Genomic DNA, 13,984 nt, shown 5'->3' on the forward strand with positions numbered 1-13,984 from the left:
TCTGAAGGTTGCCACTCAAGTGGATAGAGCCGTGAAGAAGGCCTATAGTGTGTTAGCGTTTGTTAACAGTCGGCTTGAGTTAAAGAGTTGTGGGGTTATGCTGCAACTCTACAGGACCCTGGTGAGACCACATTTGGAGTATTGTATGCAGTTCTGGTCACCTCATTATAGGAAGGATATGGAAGCATTGGAAAGGGTACAGAGGAGATTTACCAGGATGCTGCCTGGATTGGTGGGTAGGTCTTATGAGGAAAGGTTGAGGGAGCTAAGGCTTTTCTCATTGGAACGAAGGAGGATAAGAGGCGACTTAATAGAGGTTTATAAGATGATGAGGGGGATAGATAGAGTGGACGTTCAGTTGGGTTTTACGAAGTGCTCACTTAACCACAATTGCCAATTCCCAATTAGCATTGGCCTTCAGCTGCATGACCAGAAGCCTCGACAGTCGGTGTGGGTCATAGGTGGTTGGTGGGGCAGACGGGCAGGGACAAGGGGTGCCACGGAACAGATAAACGTGATCCAGAGGTTGGCACGGTGGTGCCTCGTGCGGTTCTCCCCAGCTGTCCCCCTCCAGTGCCTCTTCCCCATCCTCCCATGGCAGCCCACCCCTGCGGAGGGTCCCCCACCCTCAGCCAGGATCCCCCACCCCGCCCAGCACTGGGGTGGCAAGCCCAGCACCCCTGAGCTCTTTGCCTGTGAGCAAAGGTGGCTACTCACCACCTTGGCTCCCCACAAAAGCCCTCCGCCAGATTCATGTTTTTCAAAAGGAGTACTAATCGCCGCCAGCGTAACTACTCGCTGGGAAGGCCGCTGAATGACGGGAGGATGTTGGATAAGGGGTGGCTCCCATTTATTGTATGGAAATGGGACTTAAGTGGTGATAATTGGTCTCTCGCCACGCTACGGCGAGATCCTGATTTTGCCCACGGGAGCGGGCCGGTTGCATCGCAAACTGTTCAACACCTGGCGTGGTTCTCGATTTCAGCCTCTCCCGCAATTCACCGGCCTCGTTTCACTCGAGATACCTCTTCTTTGAAATATGCCCCCTTGGGGTGCACAGGCACTGGCGCTGATCAAAACAGATTTTTTCTGGGGAGAAGAATTCACAGCTTGCAAGCTCACAGAGGTGAGTTGTGGAGACGTTTGCGACACACAGCATCATTTTCAGCTAACGTTAGTGTACTTCAAAATAGCTGAGAAATGATTACTCGGTGAGGTGAAAAATCAGCAGGAACTGTCTTTGTCAACTGGCAGGGAAACATTTCAGAAATTGCTATTTTGATAGCCTTGTTTATAAATCACTCTGGGTAATAGGGGAATGGATGTAAATGTGAAGTCCTCTTTAGATGTTCAAGGGGACTCTGCTGCACATTAATAAGTCAGAAGCTTTAAGCTTTACCTCTTGCTGAAATCATTATTTGACTCAAATATTTATTTTGCTCCAGCTCATGCTTGAACACTCCAGAGGACTGCTCATTACGGCAAGTGCCTGATGGTGAGATTGCTGCAGCATGCTTGTGAATTAATCTTCTTTGAAATAAGTAAGATTTTAATAATTTCATACTGCTTTTACACATCCTGCTCATGAAATGGTGGTACATCAGCCAATATCTATATAAACTACATTGCTTCAGGCCATATATTGGTCCCTGGATATGGAACACATGGAGCAGCCTTAATAGAGTTACATTGACTTAACAGCTCAGAAACAGACTGTTCAGTCTACAGGTCTGTGTTAGTGTTTATGCTTCATGTGAATCACCTATCACCTTACTTCATCACACCCTATTAGCAAATCTTCTATTTCTTCTCCCTCATGAATTTATCTAACTTTAACTTAAATACATCCGTGCTATTTGCCTCAACCACTCCAATTCCATATACTGTCCGCTCTCTGACTGAAGGAGTTTTTCCTGAAATTCCTTCCTGGATTTATTAATGACTGTGGGCTGCCATGCCGATCACAGCTGCTCGATTTGGAAAGCGGGCACTTTGGTGGGGAATCGGCCCCTCCCCACTTCCGGGCCTAGGCCGGAACAGGGTAACCTGTTGGTCTTCGACCTGCCCCTGAACTCCTGCTGCCGGCCTCCAAATTGAGGTCAGGTGAGAGTGGCCCTGAAGTGGACAATAAATATTGGTCTGAATTGTGCCAAGGATGGGTGAGCTATAGAACTGCAGACAGATCAGGAGCAAATGGGAGGGCTGCAGGGAGGTCCGCTGGGGAGTTTTACAGACCTCAAACCTACCAGTAAAATTCTGCCCCCATTTTATTTTTATGGCCCTAGTTTTGGTCTCCTCATAAGTGGAAATGTACACTAACCCACGTACAGATTCCAGGATTCAGTGGCATGTTGCTTTCACAGTGGCTACAGAAGGAGTTATATTCCATATTGAGCCTTATTTCAGGGCACACTGATCAATGGTAGCCATGAAATCATTAAATCTAAAGCATAAAAGAGGGCCACTTTGCTTCATTGTGCTTCTGTCACTTGCAAGCTCTACATCCTTAGCAGGGTAAGCATGGCTCAGACCCAATGCTGGGTGCAGTGCCACTGCCCACAAAGCTTCTCCAACCCATGGACACTGCCCATTTTCAGTCAGCGTTTCCAATCTCAGAAATAAACCAGTGAAGCATTTCACACGGAAGCTGGCGAGTGTAGGAGAATGCAGTGGGAGGAGAGTTCATGCCCCCTTCTCACAACAGTAGCTGCCATATCCAGGTAAGTTTTTAAAAGTCTCAAATCTTTTAATGAATAAGTGTGGGTTAATGAATGGGTGAATGGGTTAATGAATGGGTGTAGATTAGTGAATGGGTGAGTGGGTTAATGAATGGGTGTGGGTTAGTGAATGGATGAGTAGGTTAATGAATGGATGAGTGGGGTAGTGAGTGGGTGAGCGGATTAGTGAGTGGATGAGTAGGTTAATGAATGGGTGAGTGGGTTAGTGAATTTATGAATTGGTGAGGGAATGGGTGAGCGGGTGAATGAACAGATGAATATGTGAGGTGGATGAATGGTGGGTATTTGGGGAGGGGATGTGTCAGGTTAGGGCGGGCTGGGCGTAGACAGACGTGACAACAGGGTAGTTGGTTAGTCTGGTGGAATAGTCAGATGGTCGGGGGGTGGTAGTCGGGTGACTGTAGGGGGCAGGGGTAGGGGATATACAGGTAGAGGGGTAGTCACTTGCTTTGGGAGTTAGTCGGATCACGTGTGTGGTGATTGGATGGTCGGTTGTGGTGCACAGATAAGTTACACTGGCTGATCACTGCACTAGATCAGTTATTAACCTGCGACACATTTCCTGGGTAAGGTCCTGGGGGCGTTCTGTGTGTTTGGCCCAATTCTCTGAAACTTAGCCCAGCATTGGAGACCATCGCACAGGATCCTGGGCAGTGGAAATCAGCCCATCGGAAGTTTAAACGATCCTGCAATATTGTGCATGTGGGCACCCTTGGACATCCAGGGCGTCCTGACACCCATGTCCCAACTTGTATCCCATCTCAGAAAAGCTGGAGGCCGCAAGATGTTGGCCATGGTCTTTACTTCCTTTCCCACCATGAGCACCAGTGCAGTTTATCTCTCAAAGTGATACATTTTGACAGTGCTTTCTGTTTATTGGAGGTTATTGTTTCACATTTTGTATGGTTACACAGCTCTCCTAACAGTGATTATCCACAAGCACAACTCGAAAACCTATGGACATCCTCACCTTTAAGCCCCTCAGCTCTTTGAGGAAAACACCCTCAAGATATTTGGGATTTACTCAGCTCTTACCATAGGAAGTGATAGTGATGGTGAAAATTGAGTGGCATCACTTGCACTTACTTACACAGAGCTGGGTTACCAATGCTCCATGAGAGTCCAAAATGGGATTTGGATCTCTGAGGTACTGCTGTTAACGAACCGCAAGTTCTCTGCAGTTCAAATGTCCTGTTGCAATGCCATGGTAACATGGGGTGGGATTCTCCGGCCCTCCTCCAGGTCGGAGAATCCCCGGGGGGGGCATCGTGAATCCCGTCCCGCCGCTCCGACGCTGGCCGCCGTTGGTTTTCGGGCAGGGTTTACGCCACCTCGGTCGGGGGCCGTTGGCAGTGGCCCCCCCCCCCACGGCAATTCTCCGGGCCCGGATGGGCCGAGGGGCCGTCAGTTCCTGGCCAATCCCGCCGGCGTGAAATGGACATTGTCCCACACGGCAGGACCTGGCTTGTAGGCCATCTAGTGGAGTCCTCGGGTGGACGCGGGGGGATCCGGCCCTGGCCCGCCATCGGGGCCCACCGATCTGCAGGCGGGCCTGTACCATGGGGGCACTCCTTCCTTCCGTGTCGGCCTCTGTAGGGCTCCGCCATGGCCGGCACGGTGAAGAACCCCCCTGCGCATGCGCAGGAACACGCCGGCCGGTCTGCGCATACACGGAGCCACGCCGGTGGTTCTGCACATGCGCACTTGCGGCGGCTCTTCACCGCCGGTTGGCGTAGCGCCAACCACGCTGCCGCCGGCCTAGCCCCCGGAAGTGCGGAGGATTCCGCAACTTCTGGTTGGCCCGACACCGGAGTGGTTTGCGCCGTTCTTGCCGCCGGCGTTGGGCCATCCCGTCAATTGCAGGAGAATCCCGCCCATGATGTCTCCAGCTGCCACACAGTAAGATGGGGCTGGCTGGTGTCTTAGACCTGAACTGAAATCCAGTGTGGAAGGTTGACTCTATCAAATGATTCTGCATCATATTGCCCTTTATAAACTCGTCTTTGCTGAGACAATGTCCATTTAGTGGGGTTGAAAAATACATAGAAACATACATAGAAAATAGAAGCAGGAGGAGGCCATTTGGTCCTTCAAGCCTGCTCCACCATTCATTATGATCATGGCTGATCATCAAGTTCAATACCCTGATCCCGTCTTACCCCCAAAATACCTTGATCCCTTTAGCCCCAAGCGCTAAAACTAACTCCTTCTTGAAATTACACAACGTTTCGGCCTCAACTACTTTCCGTGGTAGTGAATGCCACAGATTCACCACCCTCTGGGTGAAGAGATTTCTCCTCACCGCAGTTCTAAAAGGTTTACCCCTTATCCTCAAACTATGACCCCTGGTTCTGGACTCCCCCACCATCAGGAACATTCTTTCGGAATCTACCCTGTCTAATTCTGTTAAAATTTTATAAGTTTCTATGAGATCCCCTCTCACTCTTCTGAACTCCACTGAATATAATCCTAACTGACTTAGTCTCTCCTCATGGGCGTCATTCTCCGACCCCCCGCCGGGTCGGAGAATGGCCGTTGGCCGCCGTGAATCCCGCCCCCGCCGAAGTCTCCGAAGGGAGAAAAGTCGGCGGGGCGTTAATGGCGCCGCTGCCGCGGAGAATGTCACGGGTCTGCGCAAGGCAGCCGATTTTCGGCCTGCCGATATTCTCCCTTCCGGATGGGCCGAAGTCCCGTCGACGTGATGGCCGTTCACGTCGACGTGAATCAAACCTCCTTTTCATCGGCGTGACCCGGTGCTCCAGGCTCACGCCGACCAGCGAGGAGGTGAGTGACGGCCTGGGGGGTTGGCTCTGGGCAGGAAATGGCGTGGCCGCAGACTGATTGCGTGAGGAGAGGTGTGTCTCGGCTTGTGTGTGTGTGTGTGCGGCGGGGGGGGGGGGGGGGGGGGGGGGGGGGGGGGGGGGGGTGGTTAGAGTAGGCTGGGCTCCGGGGGAGTGCCGGGAGGGGGTCCGTGCTGGGGTGGAGGTTGGGGGGGGGGTCCGTGCCGGGGTGGAGGTTGGGGGTCGGGGAGGGGGTCCGTGCCGGGGTGGAGGTTGGGGGGGGGGGTCCGTGCTGGGGTGGAGGTTGGGGGTTGGGGAGGGGGTCCGTGCTGGGGTGGAGGTTGGGGAGGGGGTCCGTGCTGGGGTGGAGGTTGGGGGGGGGGTCCATGCTGGGGTGGAGGTTGGGGAGGGGGTCCGTGCCGGGGTGGAGGTTGGGGGGGGGGTCCGTGCTGGGGTGGAGGTTGGGGAGGGGGTCCGTGCTGGGGTGGAGGTTGGGGGGGGGTCCATACCGGGGTGGAGGTTGGGGGTTGGGGGGGGGGGTCCGTGCTGGGGTGGAGGTTGGGGGTTGGGGAGGGGGTCCGTGACGGGGTGGAGGTTGGGGGGGGGGTCCGTGCCGGGGTGGAGGTTGGGGGTTGGGGGGGGGTCCGTGCTGGGGTGGAGGTTGGGGAGGGGGTCCGTGCCGGGGTGGGTGACGGGAGGGCAAATGAGTTGGTCCACCTGGCCAGGTGCCAGCCTCCAACAGTTGGACCCATGCGGTCCATGCCACCTGGCTGGGGGGAGGAGGGGATATGGGCAATGATGACATGTCGTCGTTCCCCTCCCCCCCACCAGGCCGTCATGTTTTCAGACCATCCAGCGATGTTGGCCACCGTGGTGGCAGCCGCTCATGTCTATGTTGCCCTGGCGGAGGAGGAGGAGGAGGAGCGTGCCAGAGAGGCGGCGCAGGCTGCCGCAGAGGGGCAGGCAGCAGCCGCCCAGGCTGGAGGGACACCTGACCGACAGGACGAGGAGGGGGAGGAGGACGTCGCGGCCCCACGGCAACGGAGGCACCCGAGGGCGCCCCGTGTGTACCGGCCCCGGCAGTCATACCAGGACCTCACGGACCGGGAATGCAGGAGGAGACTCCGGATGAGCCGGGAAACCGTGGCACACATCTGCCACCTGCTGGCACACCTGTCACCGCGTGGCACTGGCGGGGGACACCCTCTCCCCGTGTCCGTCAATGTTACGGTGGCCCTGAACTTTTATGCAACGGGGTCATTCCAGGCACCGAGTGGGGACCTGTCCGGCATATCGCAGACATCGGTGCATCGGTGCATCCGGGCAGTGACAGATGCCCTTTATGCCATGGCGCACCGCTACATCCGCTTCCCCGTGGACCGGGCCAGCCAAGATGCCCGGGCCGTGGGCTTCTCTGCCGTTGCCGGGTTCCCCATGGTCCAGGGCGCGATCGATGGGATGCACGTCGCCGTGCGGCCACCTGCAGATAACAGGGCCGTGTTCACTAATAGGAAGGGGACCTATTCAATGAACGTACAGGTGGTCTGCGACCACCGCATGATGATCCTGCACGTCTGCGCCCGTCACCCAGGCAGTGTACACGACTCATTCGTGTTGTCGCGGTCATCCATCCCCGGCATGTACGAGGGACGCCATCCCCGGCTGAGGGGCTGGTTGCTGGGCGACAGGGGCTACCCATTGCGATCGTGGCTGATGACGCCTATACGGAGGCCACGCAATGAGGCGGAGAACCGCTACAATGATGCCCATGTAGCGACAAGGGGAGTGATCGAGAGGTGCTTTGGCGTGCTGAAGATGCGTTTCAGGTGCCTGGACCTCTCTGGGGGCGCCCTCCAGTATCGGTCAGATAGGGTCGGCCGCATCATTGTGGTGTGCTGCGTCCTGCACAACATAGCCCAGCAGAGGGGCGATGTGCCGCAGGCAGAGGAGGGCAGAGTGGAGGAGCAGCAGGAAGAGGCCCAGTCCTCCCCAGATGAGGGGGATGGGGCCAATGGTCAGGGCAGACGGGGTAGATACAGGCGGGTGGCTGTCCACCGTTACCGGCTGGCCCAGCGGGCACGGGACAGACTGATAGACGCCCGCTTCACTGACTAGATGGGCGTGGGAATCGGGTAGTATGGCCACAGACCGCACACCATGACAACAGCCGACCACCCACACCCCCCACCCATCCACCCACCCAGCACCCTCACCCCCCTCCCCAACCCCACACACCCCACCCGCATGCACACCACCCCCCCCCCCCCCCCCCATTGCCGATCCACCTGCGGCACAACGGGCCGGGCTCACAGTTGCGGGTGGACGCGTGTCTATCGCAGGCCATGGAGGATGATGACAACCCGCCCTGCCATGAGCTCCTGGCTCTACATTGTTGGACTATGTCTGACCCATGGCCACAGTACCACCATCCACCCGGACCATCCCTGCATGTGGCTGTGACACTGCAGCGCACGGTCCCGTCCTCTGCCCGGGGGATGTTGATGGCGGCCCAGGGGGAAGGGGGCAGATTCACCTGGGGCTGAGGTAAGACCACCCCTCACACACACACTTGCGCTCAACGTACATGACACCCCCGCACACTTTGGACAGAGCACAAAGGCAGCTTCGGTAGGTGTAACATTGACTTTAATAACCAAAGGAGTTCATGCACGTGCCCTAGCCCCTAAAACTCATCTGTGTCCTGCACCCGTGCCAACTTACTCAGTGTCTAATTGTTTGGCCTTACGGGCCCTTTGACTACGTCTATGTGGTTCCCCAGACAGTACAGCAGAACTGGAGGTGGACTCCTGTGATTCCTGCCCTCTGACACTGGATCCCTTTGGCGGCCGTTTCCTGGGGCGTCCTGGCCTAGATGGGCCAGGCTGCGGCCCGGGCGACTGGGATGGCGAGCTGCCAGCCTGTCCTGCCCATTGCCCACCCGATGCACCTGGGACGGAAGGGGGGGAGTCCGAGGTGTCGCGGTGTACCGGGACCTCCCCTACAGAGGGAGCCGGGACGGACCACACCACCTCCTCCTCCCTCGGGGTGCCCGATGGCCCCCAGGCCTCTACATGGGTGGGGGATGCGAACGGACTGGCCATCCGACGCGCCCCCGACATCTGGCGCTGCCAGTCCTGGAGGCCCGTGCTGGCATCGACAGGGGTCTGCAGGTTTGCAGCCATGGAGCCCAGGGGGTTGTCGAACCCTGTCTGTGACAGTGCGACGCCGGCTCGCACATGGCCACTGGCGCCGATGCCCTCAGCGATGGCCTGTTGAGACTGGGCCATGGCCTGCAGAGACTGGGCCATGGCCTGCAGAGACTGGGCTATGGCCTGCTGAGACTGGGCTATGGCCTGCTGAGACTGGGCCATGGCCTGCTGAGACTGGGCCATGGCCTGCTGAGACTGGGCTATGGCGTTGAGCGCCTCTGCCATCTGGCGCTGGCACTTGCTCATGGCCTCCTGTGAGAGGGCAGCCATTTCCTGGGCCACAGACGCCGCCTGCACGGAAGGCCCCAGGCCTCGCAAACCGTTCCCCATGTCTGACACCGTCGCACCCATTGCCTCCACCGCGGACGCCACCCGTGCGGTGTCAGCCTGGGTGGCACGCATGACCGGGACCACTCCCAGCTCCTGGACGCGGGTGGACTCCTCCACCTGCGACCGCAGCCGCCGCAAGCCACCCGTCACCCTATTCGCTCATCTCCGTGTCGGTGGTTGCATCGGATCTATGTGTGGGTGTGGTAACTGCAGGAACCCGGGATCCATCTGGGCGGCAGATGTTCGCTTGGCCTGGGCTGCCCTCCGACCGCCCGGTCCCTCTGCTGCTCCTACCTCCACCTGCTGTACCGGGACGGCTGTGTTGTGCGCACCAGTGAGTGTACCAGACGCCTCATCACTAAAGTGCCCAACCGTGGTGAGTGTTTCTGCGATGGTGGAGGGTGTTGGTGACAGCAGTGGCGTTGTGTCGTGCTCTTCGTCCCACTCTGAGTCCATGGCACTTTGGGGTGGGGGTTCGTCTCCACCCATCCACTCTGAGTCACTGTCCGGTATTTCGTCTTCCCGGGTAGGGGTGTCCTGGGTAGTGCTGTCCCGGGTAGTGCTGTCCCGGGTAGTGCTGTCCCGGGTAGTGCTGTCCCGGGTAGTGCTGTCCCGGGTAGGGGTGTCCTGGGTAGTGGTGTCCCGGGTAGGGGTGTCCTGGGTAGTGGTGTCCCGGGTAGGGGTGTCCTGGATATTGGTGTCCTGGGTAGTGGTGTCCTGGCTCGGATGTGACGGGGGCCTGTGGCTGCCCCCCTCATCGCTGGGTGGTCGCTCCCGCACGTGACGGGGGTGTCGTCTCCCTGTTGCTCCAGGTCTCTCCGTCTCCCGTGGTGTGCGAGGGGCATCCTGCGGGCGTCGCATGCTGGAGGGTCCGGGTCTCTCCGTCTCCCGTGGTCTCCGAGGGGCATCCTGCGGGCGGCGCATGCTGGAGGGTCCGGGTCTCTCCGTCTCCCGTGGTGTGCGAGGGGCATCCTGCGGGCGTCGCATGCTGGAGGGTCCGGGTCTCTCCGTCTCCCGTGGTCTCCGAGGGGCATCCTGCGGGCGTCGCATGCTGGAGGGTCCGGGTCTCTCCGTCTCCCGTGGTCTCCGAGGGGCATCCTGCGGGCGTCGCATGCTGGAGGGTGCGGGTCTCTCCGTCTCCTGTGGTCTCCGAGGGGCATCCTGCGGGCGGTGTGCATCTGCGGGGATGGGTGCCTGGACGTTTGGTCCTGCGATACACAATGAAGCATGCATGGTTAGACATCAGGCAGTGATCAGGTGATACGGGGAGAGGGGGATATAGGGGAGGGGGGATATGGGGACGGGCTATTGGTGGCTCACTTGCTCGTGGGGCCCCGACCTCTGCATCAGCAACCTCCCGGTCCTCAGGTCCGCCAGCCAGTTCCAGGGCCCTTTCCTCGTGTACGGTCAGTGGCCTCTCATCAGCGGGCCCTCCTCCAGTCCTCACATGCTCCCTATTGTTGTGTGCGCGCTTCTCCTGTGGGGGGGGGGGGGGGTGGTGGCAGGGGTAAAAGGCAACAGTGTTAGGCAGGTATATGAATGCACGCCATCGGTTGCGCGTGCATTGCAGAGGTTAAGGTTAGGGCTGGATTCACTTGGGGATATGGGGGAGGGGGGGATATGGGGGAGGGGGGGATATGGGGGAGGGGGGATATGGGGGAGGGGGGATATGGGGGATATGGGGGAGGGGGGATATGGGGGAGGGGGGATATGGGGGAGGGGGGATATGGGTGAGGGGGGATATGGGGGAGGGGGGATATGGGGGAGGGGGGATATGGGGGAGGGGGGGATATGGGGGAGGGGGGATATGGGGGATATGGGGGAGGGGGGATATGGGGGAGGGGGGATATGGGGGAGGGGGGATATGGGGGAGGGGGGATATGGGGGAGGGGGGGATATGGGGGAGGGGGGATATGGGGGATATGGGGGAGGGGGGATATGGGGGAGGGGGGATATGGGGAGGGGGGATATGGGGGAGGGGGGTATGGGGGAGGGGGGATATGGGGGAGGGGGATATGGGGGATATGGGGGAGGGGGGATATGGGGGAGGGGGGATATGGGGAGGGGGGTATGGGGGAGGGGGGATATGGGGGAGGGGGATATGGGGGATATGGGGGAGGGGGGATATGGGGTAGGGGGGATATGTGGGAGGGGGGTATGGGGGAGGGGGGGATATGGGGGAGGGGGGATATGGGGGAGGGGGGATATGGGGAGGGGGGGATATGGGGGATATGGGGGAGGCTCACCCTGCCTGCTCTGATGAGGTCGTTCACCTTCTTGTGGCACTGGGTGCCTGTCCGTGGTGTTAGGGCCACAGCGGTGACGGCCTCTGCCACTTCCCTCCACAGACGCCGGCTGTGGCGTGGGGCAACTCTGCGTCCGTGCCCGGGATACAGGGCATCCCTCCTCTGCTCCACCGCGTCCAGGAGCGCCTCCACATCGCGTGACTCGAACCTCGGGGCTGAGCGACGGCTAGCCATCCAGTCGGGTGTTGCGGTCGGGTGTTCCGGTCGGGTGGGGGGGAGCTGCGCGGCCTTATGAGCCGTCACGGCGTGAACCATTGCGCAAGCGCGGATCCCGTCACGTCGCTGCTAGCCCATTTCGGGCCGGAGACTATCGGCCCATTTTTATGACGTGACGCAAGTGGGATTTGCGCCGTTTTTTGTGCCGATCGGCGGACTTTCCGTCGATAACGGAGAATTTTGCCCCATATGTCAGTCCTGCCATCCCACAAATCAGCCTGGTATACCTTTGCTGTTCTCCCTCCATAGCAAGAACATCCTTCCTCAGATAAGGACACCAAAACTGCACACAATACTCCAGGTGTGGCCTCACCATTTCCCTATACAAGTGCAGTAAAACATCCCTATTCCTATACACAAATCCTCTTGCTATGAAGGCCAACATACCATTTTCCTTCTTTACTATCTGCTGTACCTGCGTGCTTACTTTCAGCGACTGATGCACGAGGACAACAAGAGGTTGCTGATTACTTAATCATTTTTATTGTCACAAGTAGGCTTACATTAACACTGCAATGAAGTTACTGTGAAAAGCACCTAGTCGCCTGTTCCGGTATACAGAGGGAGAATTCAGAATGTCCAAATGACCTAATAGCACGCTTTTCGGGACTTGTGGGAGGAAACCGGAGCGCCCGGAGGAGAACGTGCAGACTCCACACACACAGTGACCCAAGCCGGGAATTGAACTAGGGACCCTGGAGTTGTGAAGCCTTAGTGCTAACCACAATGCCATCTCTCTCAATTTACACCCATTCAAATAATAATCTGCCTTCCTATTTTTGGTACTGAAGCAGACAACCTCACATTTATCCACATTATACTGCATCTGCCATGCATATGCCCACTCACTCAGCCTGATCAAATCCCGCCGAAGCATCTCTGCATCCCTCACAGCTCACCCTCCCACCCAACTTGGTATCATCTGCAAATTTGGAGGTCATACATTTAATTCCCTCGTCCACATCATTAATATATAATTGTGAACAGTTGGGGGCCTGGCACAGATCCCTACAGTACATCACTAGTCACTGCCTGTCAATCAGAAAGAGACCCGTTTTTGCTTGCTGTCTGTTAACCAGCTTTCTATCCATCTCAAGACACGACCCGCAACCCTATGCGCTTTAACTTTACATATTAATCTGCGATGTGAGACATTATCGAAAGCCTTCTGAACGTCTAAATAGACCGCTTCCGCCGGTTCTCCCTGGTCAACTCTGCAAGATACATCTTCAAAGAATTCTAGTAGATTTGTCAAGCATGATTTCCCTTTTGTAAATCCATGCTGACTTTGTCTGATTACACCACTGCTTTCCAAATGCTGTGCTATGAAATCCTTGATGGATTCTAGCAACTTCCCTATTACCGATGTTACCCTCACTGGTCTATAGTTCCCTGTTTTCTCTCTACCTCCCTTTTTGTCACGGGGTTACATTCTCCAGCCTCCAATCTGGAGGAACCATTCCAGAGTTCAAAGAATTTTGGAAAATGAGCACCAATGGATCTATTATTTCTAGGGCCCGTACTTTGGGATGAAGATCATCAGGCCTGGAGATTTATCCACCTTCAATCTAATTAATTTCACCCGAACCATTTCTCTACAACCACTAATTTCCTTCAGCTCCTCAGTAAAACTTGTGTTACTTGAACTACTGAAACTTCAGAAATGCTGGAACTGCGTTATTTAGAGGACAATGTATGCATGTGAAGTCCTCCAAATACTGCCTGCTCTTTATGCCTGCTGTCTTTATTTAGTTGAGGTCAGCCTTCGTTGATCAGTTTTGGCATATAGAGGCTGCGTACAGACTGTCTCTTACAGAGATTACCAGTTTGGAGTTCCTAACTCCTGCCCACGCCTTGTACAGTGCAGAGGGATTCAGGTTATAGTTTTGCACAAGGGTGAATATCAGCAAATTGTGGGATTATTACTACAGGATTTTGAGGCGCTATACCTATTACTACATGTTACATAGATCAACAGTGAGTTACTGTGGTAGTCACCACTGTTGTATTATATTGTATATATGGGTATTACGGTAAGGCCCCTGCACTACAGGTACGGGGGTAGATCCCTGCCTGCTGGCTCCGCCCAGTAGGCGGAGTATAAATGTGTGTGCTCTCCGAACAGCAGCCATTTCGTAAGCTGCTGTAGCAGGCCACACATCTCTGTGTAATAAAGCCTCGATTACATTGTACTCTCGTCTTGTCGTAATTGATAGTGCACCAATTTATTACAATCCTCAAGCAGACAACGCCAAAAAGGACTTCCAACATTGGCTAGCTTGCTTTGAAGCATACATCAGGTCTGCGCCAGACCCAATCTCAGAAGCACAGAAGCTCCAGATTCTGTACACGCGGCTGAGCTCCAACGTTTTTCCCCTCGTCCAGGACGCGCCTACCTACGCAGA

The sequence above is a fragment of the Scyliorhinus torazame genome, chromosome 6 (assembly GCF_047496885.1).
Source record: "Scyliorhinus torazame isolate Kashiwa2021f chromosome 6, sScyTor2.1, whole genome shotgun sequence".
In the NCBI taxonomy this organism is placed as follows: Eukaryota; Metazoa; Chordata; class Chondrichthyes; order Carcharhiniformes; family Scyliorhinidae; genus Scyliorhinus; species Scyliorhinus torazame.